We start from the raw sequence: 20,262 nt of genomic DNA on the forward strand, positions 1-20,262 counted from the left end.
AGTGCAACGCTTAGGAAGCCAGCCTTTCGTCTCCTGAGTTTCTCTGCACTTTTTGTAGGAGCTCCTGACAGGGACTTTCTGAGTCAGTTCTGTGTCTAGACACATCCAAAGGCAAACTGCCTGTTTATCGGGCTCACCAGATCCAGTGAGGAGACATAGCAGGGCCGGCCTCCCTCTGAATCACTCACCAGATGGAGGGAGCTGAGGTGAACAGGTTCATCGGGCAACATTCCTCACCCTCACTGGGAAGGGCAGTCATGTTGTCTCTTGCCAGAGTCAGGCGAGAAGACACTGTTGATTTTGTCTCCGTCTCTCGGTGCCAGGGCAGAGCCCAAAGGGGCTTCTGAAGGTGCAGATGGGGTGAAGTCTTGAAGAGGAACGTGAGGGTCATTCAGCAGTGTGGGCGCCCCGTAAGTTCCTGGGGTGCAAATTCAAGAGTGCCAGTGTGGTGACAGAAGGCCACTCGATTCAGACGATTAAAAGAAATATTTTCAAAATCTGACCAACAGCAAACAGAAGATGATCACTTCAGGTTGTTCTTCGGAAGCCTAATCCCGAACGCAGGGAAAGCCTCCACCCCACGATTTTTCCCAAACTCCTTTTTCTCCTATATCTGGATTGTTCTACCGCACCCCGTGTCAGATTTAACGTCAACCACACCCCACACTAAGTCGTATTTGTATATATACCTAGATCCTCATGTCCGTGTGGCCACATACACACGAATCTGAGTCGCACCTGATTGTCGCTGCAGTTTTATGTTTCGTGCATGTTTAGTTAAATGTCGATTGCATGAGGTTTTGATGCTTCTTGTTCATACCATTCTTTTCTTTCCATTTCAAGTCCCAACCCAGCCCCGGTGGAAACCCGATCTTCTTTCAAACAGTTCTCACGTAGCTGAGATGAATGACCTTTAGGGGAGCATAGGTTTTATGGCCTCATCAATAAATAATCATATTCCGGAGGCTCCTCTACGGCAATTCCCAAGACAATTCCCAAGGTTTTCAGTGTATAGACTTGATTTTACTGACTTGATAAATCTGGGTGGTGCCATCCTGGGACTGGCTGATTGGACACGACGTTGACCTGCAAAGGGAGGGAATAATCTGCCCCCTGCTCCCAACAAGGCAGGAGAAATGAAAAGGGGGTCCAGTGTGTGCACCAAGGTCCCTAAAGGGACACTTTGAACTGAGACGGGTCTATGCCCTAAACAATATATGAATTTGAGCAAATCAAATGCTCTTATAAGTGTCATCCTCAAAGGAAGACCAACATATCAGAGGGCGTCTATAGGAGGAGTTCTCAATGACCAAACACCCTCACCCATAATTGGAACCATGGTACCATTCAAGGCACTTATGGCTCCATGAACCACCCCCGATTCAATAATGTCTGATTAAAGTGATCTCTACACCCAACAGGAGGCTCGAACTCACCACCCTGAGATCGAAAGTCGTAGGCACCACTGACAGAGCCGGCCACCCACCCCAGGTGATGTTTGATTAAACGTCCTTCTCTCCCACCAGACTGGGAGCTCCATGGCGCAGGAAATGTGTCTGTTTTTGCTTCCTGTGTTACGCCCACTGCACAGAGTACAATGGCGGGCACGTAGTAAGTTCTCAATACATTCTCTTATTTACTGCTTTTCCGGAGTAAGGCATTATGGCGAAGTCAATATGTGTGTGGCCAGGGTTTATGTTGATGACCTGCCGGGGTTTGAGGCCAGCTCTGTCCCTTATCTTTGGGTAGGTATCTTCTGGCCGTGCCTTGGTTTCCTCACCTGTAAAATGGAGAATAAAGAACAGAACCACTTCAAGAGGGGTTATACTTCCTTTTTCCGATATGCCAGTTTCTTGTTGACTTAATTCTTTTAATTATGTTTTAACACACTAGATTCAATATTTTTAGTGTCAAAATGTACTTACTGGTGATTTTGGTAATTTTCCTCTTCATATATAAGTAGTCCAGTGATTTGGACCATGGAAAAGGAGAATATGTGTGCGCAATTTTTAAAATTTTGCTGCTGTGTCAAGTTAAGCTTTAACTATTTGTGGCTTGCACGTCTTCATGTGTGGAAACAGGTTCACAGTTTCTTTTTGCAATGTGAAAAATGTATCTTGGTAATGTCTTTAGCAGCATGGGATTTTGGAAGGGTTCCAACACATGGAGAAGGGAGAAGAAAGAGAAGCAAGAATTCAAGCCAGCACCTTCTGGGTTCTATGGCACAGAAAACCAACGTATGGGTTTCAATTATTGCCAGTATCTGTCTGAAAGTCAAAGAATATTCAGAGGAGAAAGGAAGGGAAAAGGGCTTCAAAATGGCACCCAACCAAAAGGCCTTTAGCAGAAGGTCATGGAGGTAAGTGCTCTGGGCACATTTGGGGAAGGGCTACCTCATCTGTGGTTGTTTACAAAGCCAGTAACTAAGAGGAATGAAGCAAGTCAGAGGCGTTCATATCATAGTTCTTGTCTTATGGACTGGTCATGTCTGGGTCGAGACTGAATTCCTCTCCCCACACGAATATTACAGACCTGGTCCAGGTGTCCTGAAGGAGAGAGAGACAGAAAGGGGCAAAGGAATCTCGATGTTCTGGGCACCAGACACGATAAGTTTATATGGATTTCCTTGCGGGAGCCGGTTTTATGGGCAGTGCCTCCCTTCCTTGAGGTGTTTTGGGGCACTCACATAATATTCTGTAATTATCCCAATGTGTTTAAAAAATAGAACAAGACACCGTGACATTAGCCCCACAATCTCAGTTTACTGCAGATAATAACCGGCTTTGGCAAGTAGGCCTGGAAGATTCCTATGTGTAGCAGTATATCATTAGTCTTTTCCTTAAGAGAAATATTATTACTGTCAAATCAGAGTCTTTGCAAGCCTTTGGATGTTCATTCCGTCTGACCCATAAAAGTCTTCAACCCAGAGAGGCATGTTTGGTCTTTACAAAATTGTTTCCTTCACATTTTTCCTCCATCTTCTCTACCACTTATCGTTGACCGTTTTTTAATTGGTTGTTTTTATTTATCTGCCTCAAAATTACCAGCATGGGATAATAAACTATTCCTAAATCTGGATGCCGTGGACCCCAGCGTTCAAATCTAGTATTAGTTGAGGGTGTGGTTGATGGGAATGTAGATAAGATATCTATTTTGTGATTAAGTGCTCAGAAGAAAGAATTTTGGCCCATCCCCAGAGGGCATTGTTTTTCCTGATTTTGCCTTTTTTTCCCCCCTGTACACAGAGTTCCTGATGAATTCACTGAAGAATTTTGTCACATCCCTGGTGGGGATGGTGATTCTTGAGCCGTAATTGAACTCAGGGGATTTTTGACTGGCTATGGGCCAAAATGTGTAGGAGGAAATATCTCATGGGGATGCCTAAAGACCCTTGGTTTATGTACTTTGGCAAGGAAGTAGGGAATTCAATAGTCTTTTGGTTTCTCTTTCTAGATTTCTTCTTTTCTTGGCTTGAGCAGTGGGTTGACACCTTGCTCTATCTGTGTGGTTCAGGGAAGGGACCTAGAGTTCCACTTAAGCTTCTTCAAAGTGTTTTTTTTATTTTCCTCATCAAAAATCATTTCTTTCTTCTTAGAGGTCATTTCTAGAAATGGTATTAGGGATTGAAGTTCTTTTGTCCGGTAGAACACTTCGTCTTTATTTTAAAAACAAAGGAATTAGCTTGCTTGCTTGGCACAAATCTGTCATGATGACGTCATTGATCTGCCACTGTAGGAAAAGGGCATTAATTCTTTTTTTTTTTTTCCCCCTCGGGGGAATGAGTTTACATGAAGAGTTCTTGATAGAATGTACTTCCCCTGGTTATCAGAAACAAACATTTGTTTCTTTCATCCCTTCCATTCATTTGAGAGATCGTTTGGAAGCACAACCTTATGCTGTGGTCTAGGGCTATAGCCTGAAGGGGCAAGTAGAGGAAACATTTCCTGCAGGTGCCCAGTGAGAGTTGAATCAGGGGAGGAGAGTCCTTCTGGAAGGAGCTGTCATCTAGTGGGATGAAGCCAGTGCTGGACATGAGGCCAGAGCGGTGACAGAAGCGATACTCTGACCTCTCTCAGTTCCCATCCTCTGATATCCTGCTCTTGGCGCTCTCCCGTTGGCTAAATCCAAACGCAGCCACCGGCAAAGGATCTAGAGTCCAAGTGGTGCTTACCATGGAGGTCAGACTCCCAGGAATGGAGGGGGGCAAAAATGGATCTGGGTGGGGAGACAAACACATGGATAGGGGTGATGTAACCCCAGACAAACCCCTCCACTTAGGGCATTTTTACTCAAGAGCCTTTACCCCAGCCATAGCTACATGGCTTCTCACCAACAAAGGATTCATGCCTGTTGGCACACGAACTTCTTTGGCTTTGTTTTGCTTTCACCCAGCAAGTCTCTTCTCCTGCTTAGGGTCTCCTACCCTTCCTTTTCTCCTCTTTTTTTTTTTTTTTCTATTCTTCACCTTGTCTCCTGTTCTCTCTGTTCTCCTGCTCAGCATCTCTCCTATTCTTTGAGCTTCCCTCAGCCTAACAGAGATCATAAACTTCCACTGAAAACCACCAAGAGTCTCTTTTATAATATCTTTTTTTTTCCAGTGAAGCAGGAGGATTCCGTAAGATGGTTCTAATTTTGACCCCAGAAAAATTGCTCAGGAATTCTCCTTCAGGTTATGACTGTAGAGTGATTTCAGATAAATGAGTACTACTTGAGTCGTGTAGCAAGAGAATAGAAAATCCCCAAAAGAAAGGAAAGAAAAACATCATGAACACTGGAAATCTGTTTCTCGGAAGATCATTGATATTTCCTCATTGCTTTACCCATCACTTTTGTGTTTGTTGTTTTCAGTTTCTATGCTGAGCATTGGCTATACCACTCAAGTGCTTCTTGGGACGCATCCCAAAGCTGTGTTTCAGGTTAAATGAAATGAAGCCACTTCGGTTGGTCCACACGATGCCTGTGGGCTGGAAAGGTGCCACACAAATCAGCCTCCTATTAAGAAATATTGGTTCTTAATCACCCCAGTTCCCAACTCTAAAGATGATTTCATTATTGCTCTGGTAACAGTTTTCAAAACACACACTTATGCCTTTCATCAGAATGAAAGAAAACCACTTCCCTTTCAAACCAGGAATTTATTTTCTGGGTTAAGACGTTAAGCATGTGTTTAACAGTCCTACAATGTGCTGAGATCTACTCACAAGGGCTAGTGATTCATGAAGACAAGGAATCGGACTTCACACCCTTTGAAGTCTCAAGTTGCCCAATTATAGACATTGAGCACCATGCAGATGGGCATAAAATCTAAACTATTCCCGGGGTTGTCTTTAATGATTAAAAAATGCCCACATGTGATGTGTCAATAGCTTGTAATTTCATAATTGGGGTGAGGCTACTGTGGCTTTAGTTGCCAATAGTGTGTTAATATCAGGTTCAGAGTGTCCAATTAGGGCGGAACGTAAGATGATGTGTGGTAGTGAACGAATACAAGATCACTCATGTTTTGGTGGAATTTTCTTTGAAGCTGCAATGTGTTCTATGAAATTAGAGGAATGACTTTGCAAATAACGTTTACGTCACCATGTGGCCATAGTCAGAGCGCCAAAGGAGTCATGATGACCTCGTGGTGTTTCAGAAGCTTCCCAAGATAGGATTAGATACGGTGTAGGGATGGGGGGCCAGCCCCACATGGGAGATTCCTTCCCATCTCTTCCTGACGCATCAGAACCCTTGTTCATGTGGCTAAAGTGCCACGTCCACTCAGAAATCAGGATCTGGTTTCACTGTGCTTGGCTTCCTTCCCAGAGGTGAGTCATGAATAGTGGTTTAGGATCCTTTGAGGCTGAAGGTGTCTTTGTTCAGCTTCTCCATTGCTCCTTTCAGTTACCATCTAACTGCACTTCCTGGTTGTCCACACTTTGTACTGTGTGCGTGAGTCGGGATTCAAGACGTTCTCTCCATTTGCTTCTTTTTATCCATCCATCCATTCAGCAGCTGTTTATTAGGATCCCACTGTGGCCAAAGCACTATTTAAGATGCCGGGGAACACAGCAGTGAGCCAGGTAGCTAAAATGCCTGTTCCCTTCTATTCTTGGCTGAAGGAATAAATAAGTAAACAAAGAAGCAAACTAGTAAAAATTTTAGATAGTGCGACGAATTATGGAGGAACTAAAACAGGGTGATGTTATTGAGCAGCTTATTAAGGGGTAGGGAATGGCAGCATTGGATGAGGTGTTTCTCTCTGGATAAGCGATTTTTATGTGGAGATGTAACGAAGGAGGAGCCAGCAATGTAAGGATCTGGAAGAAGAGTGTCCTGGGTAAAGGGATTGTCACTGCAGAACGTTGTCAGGCAGGAATGAACTTGGTTCACTGAAGAAGCTATAACAATAGCACCAGCAGAATCAGTGTGTGGCAATACCAGCCAGCGAGCTAGAGGGTGACGGGGAGAGATTACATCAGAGGACGTCAGGGGCTGGGTTATGTTGACCATAGGGAGGAGCTGGGACTTAAAAAATTTTTTTTTTAATTTTTCAGTTTTTAGAGGTGGGGGTCGGGGCACAGGGAATCTTAAGCAGGCTCCACTCTCAGTGCAGAGCCCGACGCAGGGCTTGATCCCGTGACCTGAGCCAAAATCAAGAGTTGGACATTCAACCGACTGAGTCCCCAGGCGCCCGGAGGAGCTGGGACTTTGTTGCACTTGTACCCATCCAGCTGGTTTTGCACACCCCACATTTCTTCACTTTCCTGCTTATCCATCCCGGGTCCCATGGCTTGTCATTATGATCATTCCCTTGAAAACATTCTCCCCTTTTGTATTAGTTACCTATTGCCACATAACCGATTTCACACAAAAAAATTACTGGATTAAAACGGGAAGAATTTTTTTTTTTTTTTAAATCTTATTCTCATGCTGTTTGTAGATCAAGGATCCAGGGTGGCTCACTCGGTCAGTTCTGTCTGAGAGTCTTGTCATGAGACTGCAGTCAGGGTGTCGGCCAACGCTCGTTTCGAAGGGACAAATGCACCCCGACGTTCATAGTTGCTCTATCGACAACAGCCAAAGTATGGAAAGTGCCCAGATGTCCATCGACAGACAACCGGATAAACAAGATGTGGAAGATTGTATTATGGAATACTACTAGGTGATCAAAAAGAATCAAATCTTGCCGTTTGCAGCCACACGGATGGAAGTAAACTGTATTATGCAAAGCGAAATAAGGGGGTCAGAGAAAGACCACTACATGATTTCACTCATATGTAGAATTTCAGAAACAAAAAGAGATGAACGTAAGGGAAGGGAAGCGAAAATAATATAAAAACAGAGAGGGAGACAAAGCACAAGAGACTCTTAAATACAGAGAACAAACTGAGGGCTGTTGAAGAGATGTTGGGTGGGGGGGTTGGGCTAAATGGGTGACGGATGGTAAGGAGGCACTTGTTGGGATGAACGCTGGTGATGTAAGTGATGAATCACTAAATTCTACTCCTGGAATCATTACGCTCTATGTTAACTAACTTGGATTTAAATTTTAAAAAGTGAAGGAGTATGGAAGAGCTAATGAAATGAAATGAAACGAAACGAAACGAAACAAAACAAAACAAAATAAAATAAAATAAAAAAGATACAATAAATAAGTATTCGATTTAGAAAACAAGTCTACCACTTATTAGCTCTGTGACCTGTGGCACATTTCTTAACCCCTCCAAGCTTCTGTCCCCTTATCCATGGAGATGATCCCAGGTCCTTCCGATCAATAGGAAGACAAAAGTGAGAGAGTGCTTATAGCAAACAGCCATTATGACCGGCACAGACAATCTCCGTGTATGTTACCTACCACTGCGCTGGCTCTGATTCCCTTTTTTATTACTGCAGAATGCAGCTACTTTTTGAAGTCTTTCATAAAGTTTGGTAACACTTCTGGGAAGCCAAGCCTGCAATCCGTTTAGATTGCGGGGACAGTGAATTTAATGCCCTTAATGTGCCCTGGTAATGCATATTCAGGATGCCAGCAGCTCAGACCTGTAATAAAAAAAATTCCCCCTCGATACGGTAGAACTTGACAATACCTCCTGCCATCCTCCACTGTGAGTCAAGTACTGGGTCAGCACAATAGGAGGCATCTAAGTTCAACCCCAGTGCAACAATCTAATCAACTCTCAAGGTCGAAGAATGAGCTGACGATTCAGGCATTTATATCAAAAGGTGTTAAAAGATTATTTGGAATGTGGCAGAGGATGAGAAGCAGGATTTCATAGTCATTCCAGAATTACAGATTTTGGTGAGTCTTCTAGGGAATGAAGCTAAGGAACTTTTAAAGATCATCTTTTTTTTTTTTTTTTTTTTTTTTTTTTTCCAGCTAAGGTTGTGAGCACTTTACCGTATACCAGATACTGGGCTCTGACAAAGCAGATCAGATCAAGACTAGACTGTCCGAAACCCCCAACTCACATAGTGTTCTAAGGTGAAGTCAACAGCCAGTTGAGTGCATAGCCCTTAATATTTGGTTTGATGGCTTAAGTTTTTACAACTTACTGGAAATTTGAAGTATTACCAGCTATCTATTCAAACGAGTAGAATTAGTGGTAGGCAGGAGGAAAAAAATCCTAATATTTTCCCCATACAGCACTGGTACCCAGCTAATTAGCAGCCTAATTATTCAATAATAGAAATGCATTAACTTGTTGAGACAAACGTGTCTCCCAAAGCCACTGCCTAGAATCGAATTGCCAACAACGTGGCTTGAGCAATATCATGATTGCAAGTCATTTTTCTCAACTGACTTTCGGAAGGATGATGATACAGGATCCATGGGAACTGTTTGTACTGCAAGGTAAATATGTTAGTAGTGAACAGATTCCCAAAGCAATTTCAACACGTGTGGAAATTTATACATTCCCGAAACTTTGTTTCAAAGGCAAGTGAAATTCCTTCCGAATTGGGTAAATGGAATTTGTTCTGTCAATTGCACCTTTTGTTACAATGAACTCAGCTGCTCCTGGGTTCATAAACTGGTCAGCCTAATCTGGCCTGACAAGCCAATTTTTTTGTTTCATTGCTAATCCATACTGCAGATTGTGATCTCCAACAATTAATACCTCATTCCTACATATCTTGGAAAGTTCACAGCTGTCGATGTAGGTATTTTTAAAGTTGTGTGTATACAGGTCTCTAGGGAAACAATAAATGTTTGTGGAATGAATGCATGCTCATTTTAATGAATGGAATTTGCATTGAATTCTTGAAATTTTGCACTAAAATAGTATATATATACATGTATATATATGTACACACACATATGTGTGTGTACATACATATGTGTGTGTGTGTGTGTGTGTGTGTATTTTAAATAGTATCTTGAGAAAAAGTCTGGTGAAAGAGAGATCTAGAGCCCTAATTCTCAACCAGAGTGATTTCACCATATTTGACAATGTCTGGTGACATCATTTTGACCTAACTAAGAGAGGCATCCAGAAGGTGAGACCAAGGATGTTACTAAATATTCTGCAACGCACAGGGCAGCAAGCACCCCCACAATGAAGAGTTATTGAGCTCTAAATGTCACTAATGATGAGGCTGAGAAACCCTGATCCCCTTGGGTTGGTCTGGATAATTCTGCTTTAAAAAAAATCACATAAAATGAAGTGATAAAATACAGTTTTTAAGGCTTTGAGCTTTCTAATCAAATCCAAGGTCCACGTCTGGGCTCTCCCTTTCGAGGCAGATGACCTCAGACAAGTTTCCAAACTGTTTATTTATCCAACCCTGTTTATTCACTTGTATCCTGGCTTTGGTAATAGTAATGACTTATCGCTGTATGTTTAAAGTGAAATAACGTAGGCAGAGCGCTGCGTACATTCGTGGCACGTAGTAAGCCCTTTAGTAAAAGATAGTTATTGCTATTAGCTTCTCTACGCAGATGACGGTGGTAGCAGTCTCAAAGATGGAATCAGAGTCACGTGATTTACAAGGCAGGCTGGATGGAAGGCACGTGGTGACTTCCTAGCTTCCTTCTCCTCACGCTTTCTGTGCAACTTTTGTTACTCACCGGAACCAGGGCTAGGGTAAAGCAAGTGAGGCTCTCATTCTGGACGCAAGTATTTTTTTTTTAATTTTTTAGGTTTATTTACTTATTTTGAGAGAGAGAGAGAGAGAGAGCACGCACAAGTAGGGGAGGGGCAGAGAAAAGGAGAGACAGAATCCCAAGCAGGCTCCGCACCATCAGTGCAGAGCCCGATTCAGGGCTCAAACTCACGAACCGCGAGATCATGACCCGAGCCGAGATCAAGAGTTGGATGCTTAATACTGTGCCACCTAGCCGCCCCTCTGGCTGCAAACATAAAGGTGCTTCCAAAAAACTTAGTTTCGATAAATATTTCAACGCAATATTAAAAAAAAAATCAAACTGGCAAATCACATCCCAGAGAATGGCCACCTGTTTTTGTAAATCAAGTTTTATTGGAAGTTCGCCACTCCATAACTTCCATCAAGCGTTTTTAAAGGGTTATTCTTTAAAATTTATTTTTTGTCCTTATTTACAGCAGAAGTGTTGCACCAAAGTGACATTTGCAAGTGTGAGCAATTATAAACTACGGGTATATATTCTCTGAAAGGGGTCAGCACCAGTTTGGCACCTGGGTTCCCTTTGGTGAGGACAGTTGAATAAGAGTAACTGTGGCCCGGATGGACATTGTGGTTTCCAACGTGGGTTCTCTCATTCACTAGTCTCTTGCTTCTTCCCCCCGCTTTTTTTCAATATTTATTTTTGAGAGAGAGAGAGACAGAGTGCAAGTGGGAGAGGGGCAGAGAGAGAGGGAGACATAGAATCCGAAGCAGACTCCAGGCTCTGAGCCGTCAGCACAGAGCCCAACGCGGGGCTCGAACCCACGGACCGTGAGGTCATGACCTGAGCTGAAGTCGGACGCTGAACTGACTGAGCCACCCAGGCACCCCTCTCTTGCTTCTTCCTAATTCACAAAGTTTGTTCCAAAACTTTTGGAACTAAAAATAGATTTTTAAAACTAGTGATTATTGAAGGGAAAGAGTCCAAGCCCTATTTTTTTTTCCATATCTGTGGCTATAAAAGTCAGAGGGAAAATCAGAATGAAGAGGAAGAAACGAGAAGTTAATAAATAATAGGAATGAAAACATCAGTTAATGAAATGGGAAAAAAAAAGTTTTGTTCTTTGTAAAGACTGGACATAGGTTTTTATTGAGGTACAGAGAGCATACAAATAAATAATGGTAAGAGTTTCAAAGGTCTTACAATTATGATCGTTATTTTTTATTTGTTTAATTAAAAATTTTTTAAAAACTTTATTTCTAAGTAATCTATACACCCAACGTGGGGCTCAAACTCATAACCCCAAGATCAAGAGTCACATGCTCTCCAACTGAGCCTGCTAGGCACACCCCTATGGTAGATATTTTTTAAACTGGAAGGGAATATACTGAGCAATTATAGGCCAAGTTGTCTATAAATTAAAATGACATTGATATTTTTCTCAAAAAAAATGTTTGAATTGCTTAAGCTGACCCACGAAGAAAAAAAAAATCTGAATAAAGCAGTAACCGTTAAAGGAATTAATGTCATGGTCAAAGGTCTCCATCAAGTCCATGCGTATGGGACCTTTGTGGGCAGGTGCATGGGGTCTCATGCTTACAAGGGCCCTGTTCTTGGTTTAATGCTTTGCAAGCCGCTATCTTGAAATTATTAATTGTTTGTTTTTTTAACAAGGAACTCCTCATTTTCCTTGCATATTGGACCCTACGATGTATGTAGCCTATCCTGTCCACGCCTATATGGTTTCATAGGTGAGTTTTACAGGTCACTTTTAAGGTACTGACAATGCAAAACTTTTCTGAAAAAAGGGGAAAGAAGGCAACTTACGCAGTTCATTTTAGAAGAGTAGTGTAATTTCATGAACTTCCAAGATCTCCTGATCGGTCACTTGGAAATTAAGGGATAAAATGTGATTTCATCAGCCCTGCCAGAACATGAATAACTACGTAGTCATTCATTACCTAAAGCGTTTGATTTTGACCTATACAATGGAATCGTCCTTTCCTCCGATGAAGTTGTTTTCTGATTTTTTGTTTTCTGGTCCCAACAAGGAACATGCAAGACAAGCTTATCCCAAGTTCATGCTGGGCCAGTTGATGAGTTAACTATTTTAAGCTCTTCCGGCACTTGTAGACTTTTAAAGCCTTAATATGAATTTTTTTCCAGGTCACTTGCTAGTGAACCTTGGAAGGATTTGGCAAGTTTACTTAATGGTCGTCCAAAGTCTGACTCAGCAACTTACTCCGGAAACTCTAAAGAGAAAAAAAAAATGGACTTAGTTTCAGGAATCTCATTAAAAACAAAACGGCAACATATTTGTTTTTTTCTATAGCTCTGATGGAACTACCACCATAACTCCAGAAGGCAGCCCTGAAGCAGTCTTTGTGGCCTTGTGATGTTAATTGCTTGTTTTAATTAATAATCTGCTTCTGTCATTTAATGAAAACCAGAGTCCACTTCAGTGATGTCTCTTCTTGCTCATGTTTTCTTTCTTGCTTTCATGTATTCGTTTCCAAGGAGAGGTGAGATAGCTCCTATGTGGGGCTTTCCTACCTGGAAATTATTTGAGAGCAATGATCTCTTACAATTTCCTGCAGTTCAGGTATGTAAAAAAGAACCAATGAAGCCAGGCTTGAAAGGCGGGATGAGCTTGTCCCCTAGTGAATTACAGTGTGGAGAACAGAATTTCAAGGTGGCCATGAGGAACGACTCTTGTCATAGAACAGAATTCCTTTACCCTTAACAGGTATGCAGTTTAATAGATAAGGGTTTAATAGGTATTCGTTGGATAAATGAGTGCATGATGCTGGTTCTGTTAGGACTTATTAAGTTCCTTTTTGAACGTTCCTTTTTAATTTTTTTTTTTAACGTTTATTTATTTTTGAGACAGAGAGAGACAGAGCATGAACGGGGGAGGAGCAGAGAGAGAGGGAGACACAGAATCTGAAACAGGCTCCAGGCCCTGAGCTGTCAGCACAGAGCCCGACGCGGGGCTCGAACTCACGGACCGCGAGATCGTGACCCGAGCCGAAGTCGGCCGCTTAACCGACTGAGCCACCCAGGCGCCCCTGAACGTTCCTTTTTAATAGGAGAGCACCCTTGGTTCCCTGCCAGGCTTTCCAACATAGCTGCTTACTCATCAAAACCATTGGTTAGAAGCAAGTTACAGGGCTACCCATGCCCAAGTCACAAATAGGTGATCACCACGAGGTGGGGACCCACGGGCCACCTGAGTTTCTGACCACCACAGTCAGATCTCCTGGGTTCATATCCTGGCCCTGTAGCACATCGGTTCCATCGAGCATCAGTACTGTCCAGGCCTCGGCTTCCTCGACTGTAAGATGGAAAATCTACTCATCTCTTCATCGCCGGCTTATTAAATTCCAGCAATCCCTAATTCCCAGCTACCCTTGTGCCGTTTTCATGATTGTTGCCTCATTTGTAGGCCTCATGAAATGTCATTCATTTACTCTCATCCTCTCTTTAAAATTTAAATCGACTCATTGAAAAAGCAAATTTAACAATACTACTGGAAATATTAAAAGAGAACCAGTATTACCGGAAGATAATTATAAACACACAGATTATCGGTAATGAAAATGATTTGTCTGCTCACCTTCAAAATTCATCACACAACTTGTGAGGAGTATGCCTGCGCCCTTAATAAAAACACTGGGGGGGGTGGAAATCAATTTAATAGACTTAATACAGGGCCAACCAGAGAGACAGTGCTTATCCAAGGTTAGGTGTTCTTATTAAATATCTGTAGGCTTGGTATCCAGAATATTATTGTGTATAGGATGGATAAATCTCTAACACTGGGTGTGAAATTCTGTGAGCTAATCGTGATTCTCTTCCTGCTGTATCTGTACTCAACTTTCCAATTCTTCTCAATTTTGTATTTCGGGCAGCCACCACCGACCTACTGGTTTTGGCCTCCGAGAGATGTCGCCCGGTGTCACAAAGTCTGGGCAAATGAAACAAGGAGCATTCATTAACAATAAATGAGTTGAGGAAGGAAATCTCCTGATTTAAAAAAAAAAAAAAAAAAAGCAAATGTAAATGAAAAACAATTACGAGGCACTCATTGTCCTTCAAGGCTGTGCCACCAACTCTTGGCTTTTGACTTCTGGATCTTTTTTTTGCTCCTCCTCAGTTCACCTTCCTGCTCAGCATGTGCGGAAAGTATCTCACGCTCCTTTTCAATAAAGCAAAACAAATCTGGAGGAAAAGTGTCCACGGTGCAAATCCTCTCATTAATTCTAAGGCATAGTGTTTGGGAGTTGATGCTACTCGGATGGCCTCAGGTGCAAGGCGTCCTGATGATTAAGAGTTCCACAAATATTTTTTTGCTGATAAAGGGAGGTTCTGCAGGACAGAACAATCATGGACAGCAATAAGTGATTATGTCATTTGGATCAACGTTCAATACAGATTAGGGGAAGTCCAACATATTAGGCTGAACCATAAATGGAGCCTTGGCTTTCAGCCAGAGTTGTTCAACAGGTTTATATGAAATACTTGCTGATAGATTAATGGATTGACCCATTTGCAGGTTCTTTGAGCTCCACGAACTATGAGGGAATGAGTAAGGCCCATGGAGTCAGGGAGATCAGGATGAGTCTGTTTCCTGCCTACTGGGTTTTTCTTGAGCAAGATGTTTGACTTCTCCAAGCCTATTTAAAAAATGGGAAGATTCCCGGCTCCCCAGCAAGACAGGTGAAGAATAAGGCACAGGAAAGGACCCAGAACGCGCTCTGTAAATGTGAGTTGTTCTAATCAGATCTTTGGGCTTTTTAATATGTCAGTGAAGTCCAAGGGGATTCCCGAAAGACCAAGGGGAAAATGTAGGCGATTCCTAAGATGTGCAAAATGTTAGGAAATGAGGTGTGGCGGGTAATACAGAGGAGGGCTGGCAGGTATGCTGGGACCTGAAGCACATCCCTGCCTCTGGGGGAGGAGCCCGTCTGCTGATGGCCCTTGTGAGATTGCAGGAGCCCAAGATCAGGCCTCCCGTGGATCCATGGAAGCTAGAAATCCAAAATCATATGTCAAATCTCACAAGGGTCCGACATAAGTGCATCTTAAAATACCTCCTACTATGAGGTGCCTGGGGGGCTCAGTCGGTCGAGCGTCTGACTCTTGATTTCAGCTCAGGTCATGATCTCACGGTTGTGACTTCAAGCCCCATATCGGGCTCTGTGCTGACAGCTCAGAGCCTGGAGCCTGTTTCAGATTCTGTGTCTCCCTCTGTCTCTCTGCCCCTTCCCTGCTCGTGCTCTGTCTCTTCCTCTCTCTCTCTCAAAAATGAATAAGCATTAAAAAAATTTTTTTAAAGGTAAAGAGCAATACAAAGAATTTTCATATACTTTTCACCCAGATCCCTCAAGCATTAGCATTTTACTACTTCTGGTTTTTTTCCCCGCTCTCTCTCTCTCTCTCTCTCTTTACACACACACACACACACACACACACACACACACTTGCGTACACAGAGGAACCTATCTGAAAAGGCTCCCACCAGCCAGATCTGGGACAATTTGAACATCAAAATAAATAATGATAGTGAAAAATTATACTTTATTTAAAAAGTCATAAGCTCACACATGTAAATAAACAAATGAAGAAGAAAAATTCTTCTATATGTTAACTAACTGGAATTTAAATAAAAATTTAAAACAAAAAAAAAAAAAGAAAAATTCTTCCTAACAAAATACCAATGAATAAAAGTAGATTATTCCAAGATCGATGGAATTAGAATAATCAGTATTTGGCAGCTCTGTCTGGACCAAATGGAATGTGGTTTCCAATATTTAGCACAAAAGCTCCCATGATTAGAGACTATTGGTCCGATGGAATAAACGGTATTCTTTTTTATTGCTCTGAGAATTCTCCATCAGTTTCGTGAAAATACTGAACAGAAATAAACACCCCGTAGTACTAATTCCTTGCACTCCCAGTGTCCTAAGCCCTGCTCCATAAGGAGATAAAACTGACCGAATTTGTAGACGCTGTGGTTGTGTCCCATTTTTTCCATCTGGGTCCAGAACATTTTATTTGACATGCTCTATAAGGAGAGCTTATAAGGGGAGCTGTTTCATTTTTGTTCCTTTGATCCGGAAATATGACTTTGGACACCATTACTGCTCTGTGCCATGCACTGGGCTAGGCACACATCAAATTTTCCCTTAGAGGAACACTTCTGTATGAGGTGTGTTAGCCTCCATTGAACAGCTGAGACTCACGGAGGTTAAGCAGGTAACCCAAGTCCCAGAGGTATTAGATAGCACCTCTAAAATGGAAACCCAAGTGAGGCTAATAACCTAAGTCCATGTTTCTCCTCCTACACCAACATGGAGTCTACAGGACATGGGACACAGAGGCGTTGCCTCAGAGGGGAGGCACCCTGAGGATTTAGGTTCTCGGATCAAGCAAGCAAGGCCAAAATTGCCTAGAGTTACCTTCACCTCCCTAAAACCATCCCCAAGTTATATTGTAAAGACAAAGTATCGTCTCTTATCCGTCCACACAGCTCGCATTCCCTCCAGGGCTGGAAGACATTTCTGCTCTCTTGGCTGGAAACACCATGAAGTGGTTTGCTCATGTCTACGGTCTAGGTCATGTGAAAATGCACATCCTTGACTCCTCAGGCCACCTACAGGCCCGGAAGACACTCACACTTTGAGATGTGTATGAGAAATGGGACAGGAGCTGGGTCTCCAGCTCCAACCAGCTCCTCGTGGAGTGAGGTTCTTGGAATCAGTTGTGTCGCCTGCTCTCAGTCGGTCCTCCACCCTGGGCATGGGTAGTTACTCCATCAATAATCTGCCCGTCAGGCGGTCAGTGCCAGTGTGGGGAATCTCCACCACAAACGTCGAGGGAGTCCCTTGATCTCTCAGTTCTCTCCTCCTTTCCTCCCTGTCTTCTCCTTCTTTCTTTTCTTCCCCCTTGCTCTCTCAGAAAATTATCTGGATACCACAAAGTGAGTGGACTGTCTTCTCCATGGTGACATGAGCTGGTTTCTTAGAAACATCCACTAGGCTTTTGCTCAAGCTAAAGAATTGAGCCGGTCTTAAGGGAGACAGAACAGGCACTGAATGGCGTGCATGACTGGTGACAATCTTAATACATCGGAGTTACATTTGCCCTGTGACCAGCACCATACTCCACACTGAGCACCGGGCCTCAGGGAAGAGGTCTTATGACTTGGCATGAATCCCATCAACAGGATGAATCTGGGCTTCTGCGGCTACTCTGTGTGGACACCACTAAGAGCTAGAGAGGACATCCCCACGGTGCGGCCTGGGAGTTGTTCCCACAGATCAAACCAGCCATGCTGTAAGCTACAAGCCCAGAGCTCCCCAGAGGATCAGGAAGCTGGAACGTTCCCCAAGCTGCACTGCCTTCGGCTCCTTTTCCTACCCTGCTGCCCTCAGTCTCTCACAGTACCTTCTGGAATCACTTCCTTAATGAATCCCGATGCCAGGGTCAGCCTCTGGGGCATCTTAGTCACGAAGGAAGACTTCCTCTAGGAAGCTTGAGCTGATCTCTGACTGGTGCGTAGGAGAAGAGCAGGTAAAGAATGTGCCAGGAGGGAAGATGGTAGGAGGAGGGACCGCAGGTGCAAAACCCTGTGGGCCGATAGTGTTGAAGGAATCAAGGAAACTGGCAGAAGCCAGTGTGGAGGGGTCCAGAGGCATCTGGGTGTGGGCGATGTGGGCTGGGGCCTGTGGTTCAGAGAGGCCAAATATGCCAGGACACTGACGTCTGGCTTAAGAAATTGGATCCTTTCATAGAAGCAATGGAACACCACAGAAGCAGGGATAAGACAAAATCGGGTTTGGGGTTTGAGAAGGCTAATACAGCCAGTGGACAAAGAACAGACTGGAGAGCAGCTGGGAGGGTCTGCACTCATCCGGAGGGAGGTGGTGGTTCAGACAGAACTAAATGGACTCAGGCGCCTGGGTGGCTCAGCGGGTTGAGGGTCCCATTTCAGCTCAGGTCATGATCTCACAGTTTGTGAGTTCGAGCCTCGTGTCGATCTCTGTGCTGACAGCCCGGAGCCTGGAGCCTGCTTCAGATTCCGTGTCTCCCTCTTCTCGCCCCCTCTCCCCGCTTGTGCGCTCTCTCTTTCAAAAATAAATAAACATTAGAAAAAGAGAACTAGATGGACTTGAAAAATATTTAAGCAGCAAAAAAATGGAAAACTATTTTGCCATTCAAATGATTATCTTTCTGTAAAACTGTTCTGGACAAGTCCAGCTGTTTATAAGAGTAGATTTTGTGATACGGGGCTTGTAAAATGGACACACTGAGAAAATTTCCTAGTAAGACAACAGATGCAATGAAGAGGAAACATTTTTGGAATATTTGGAAACTTTTATTCTGATTTTCAGAGAGTTCAATGAAGATCTACAGATGAGATCTGATGACATGTGGATTTAGAATTCTACAAAATAATTTCACAGTAGGGAGAAAGCATACATCTATTTTAGTGATGTGTACATAATCACTCAAATGGAACGATATAAAAGTACACTTCCGAAATATCCTAAAAATATAACCTAAAAAGAGAAACCTACCAAATATACAGAAACATATAGTATGCTTTTAGGAAACGTAGTAGTAAATATATATAAAAATAAACCATACGTACACATGTTTTTTCACAAAGTTTTGTAAGTATTGTATAAATCTCTATGCATTTTCCATTATGAAACTGTATTTTCTCAGGGAGTTGAAATCACATAACATGGCCGATACAGTAAATCTATAACATATACACACTTTACTACTGTTCCATTCTATAGAGGGGAAAATTAAGGCATGATAAGTCACTGAATATTTTTAAACTGTGGCTGGACTTTGGGAAACACTGCTCTAAACCACAGATCCTAAATCAAATACCATATATATTTTTAAAAATGACATAAGCAAATTTCCATTACAGTACACACACATACACACACTTTTAAAAACTGCTGATTCACTTCTTAATGCCATAGAGGAAATCCATTACCTAAATAAAGAATTTCAGAATCCTCTCACAAAATGATGCCACAGTATGTCAGTAAGGCATTCTTAGATAAGAGGTTCTGACTTCGTCAAAGTACTTCTTAAAATAGAGTTCTTCTCTAATTTCCCAAGAATGCTGCAATTTCAAAACAGGAAAAATGCAGTTTCACGGAGACCCGATAACCTTAACATTTAGTTCTGCTGACGTGATAAACAAGTATTTTCCCCAATATCACGTTAAGCAGAGTTACAATAAACGGACTGTCATTATTAACCCCAAGCCCCAGACAATTTAGCTTAACATCATGAAATGTAAACTCACTCTCGAGAAGTAAAGATCCAAGCGGTGTGAATTTGGAAGGGTGGGGACAGAAACATGTCGTGACGTCTGCAGACTAACGGACAAATAAAGGCTCAGCCTCCCTGTCACGTCACGGTGAGATGCAAAAGAAAACAGGATCCTGAACAATTCTCTAAGCCAAGCCGGTGCGGACACGGGTTCGGGGTAAGCCGGCAGCATACCCTGGAGTGTCTTATCTCCCAACACTCAGTCTGGTCTCCGGAGCCAGATACAATCTTATTAAATGCCATCGTCTACATAGTGCAGCTTCCGGAACAATTGTATCGAAGAATGAGTATAAGCATCTAGATCCAGCTGTCCTTTGTGCACTGTTGCAGGCTTTAGCTTTTGCAGTTTGCTTTCCAGTAACGTAGAAGCCATAGGACCATTCTTGCAAGAGGGTAAAAATCGCTGCTGTTGGTCATGGTAAAAAAAAAAAAAAAAATTCTGGAAAGTAAAGTAAACCCCAATTATACATTAAAGGATTATAATTAAACGAGAGGAATTATTAGCGAAAAAATAAGTGCTCACACCAAAAAGGCCAGGGGCTCGTGTCGAAGGTGTGGTTCTCTTATGATAAGTGTGCATGCTGTCCTTGCTGAAGACTTGGGCGTTTCAAAATTAATTGAAAATTCCTTCGTTATCCTACTTGATTCAATTCTGTTGGGATGCTCGGAATGTGACAATTGTCTAATGCCAGACACCTGGGGGGAAATTTCATCTGCAAATGCATATTTCCCGCAATAATCCACCTGTCAGCAAACTCCCCTTCACTCGCAGTTAGCAAACTGCAGCCAGTTCTAGGTAAATTCCAGGAGAGGCTTTTGAGAGGGCAGAATGAGAC

The 20,262-nt window shown here is 42.8% G+C and overlaps 1 protein-coding gene across 1 annotated transcript in view; it reads right to left on the bottom strand.

Moving 5' to 3' along the window:
* Window positions 1-18,427: 18,427 nt before the first annotated feature.
* The window catches only part of LOC131485967 (1,25-dihydroxyvitamin D(3) 24-hydroxylase, mitochondrial), a 21,399-nt gene continuing 19,564 nt past the window's right edge, over window positions 18,428-20,262 (bottom strand). The window contains exon 12 of the mRNA XM_058686012.1: window positions 18,428-19,865. The gene's annotated coding sequence lies outside the window, so the exon portion shown is untranslated. The remainder of the gene's footprint in view (window positions 19,866-20,262) is intronic.

Source organism: Neofelis nebulosa, chromosome 9 (assembly GCF_028018385.1).
Source record: "Neofelis nebulosa isolate mNeoNeb1 chromosome 9, mNeoNeb1.pri, whole genome shotgun sequence".
In the NCBI taxonomy this organism is placed as follows: domain Eukaryota; kingdom Metazoa; phylum Chordata; class Mammalia; order Carnivora; family Felidae; genus Neofelis; species Neofelis nebulosa.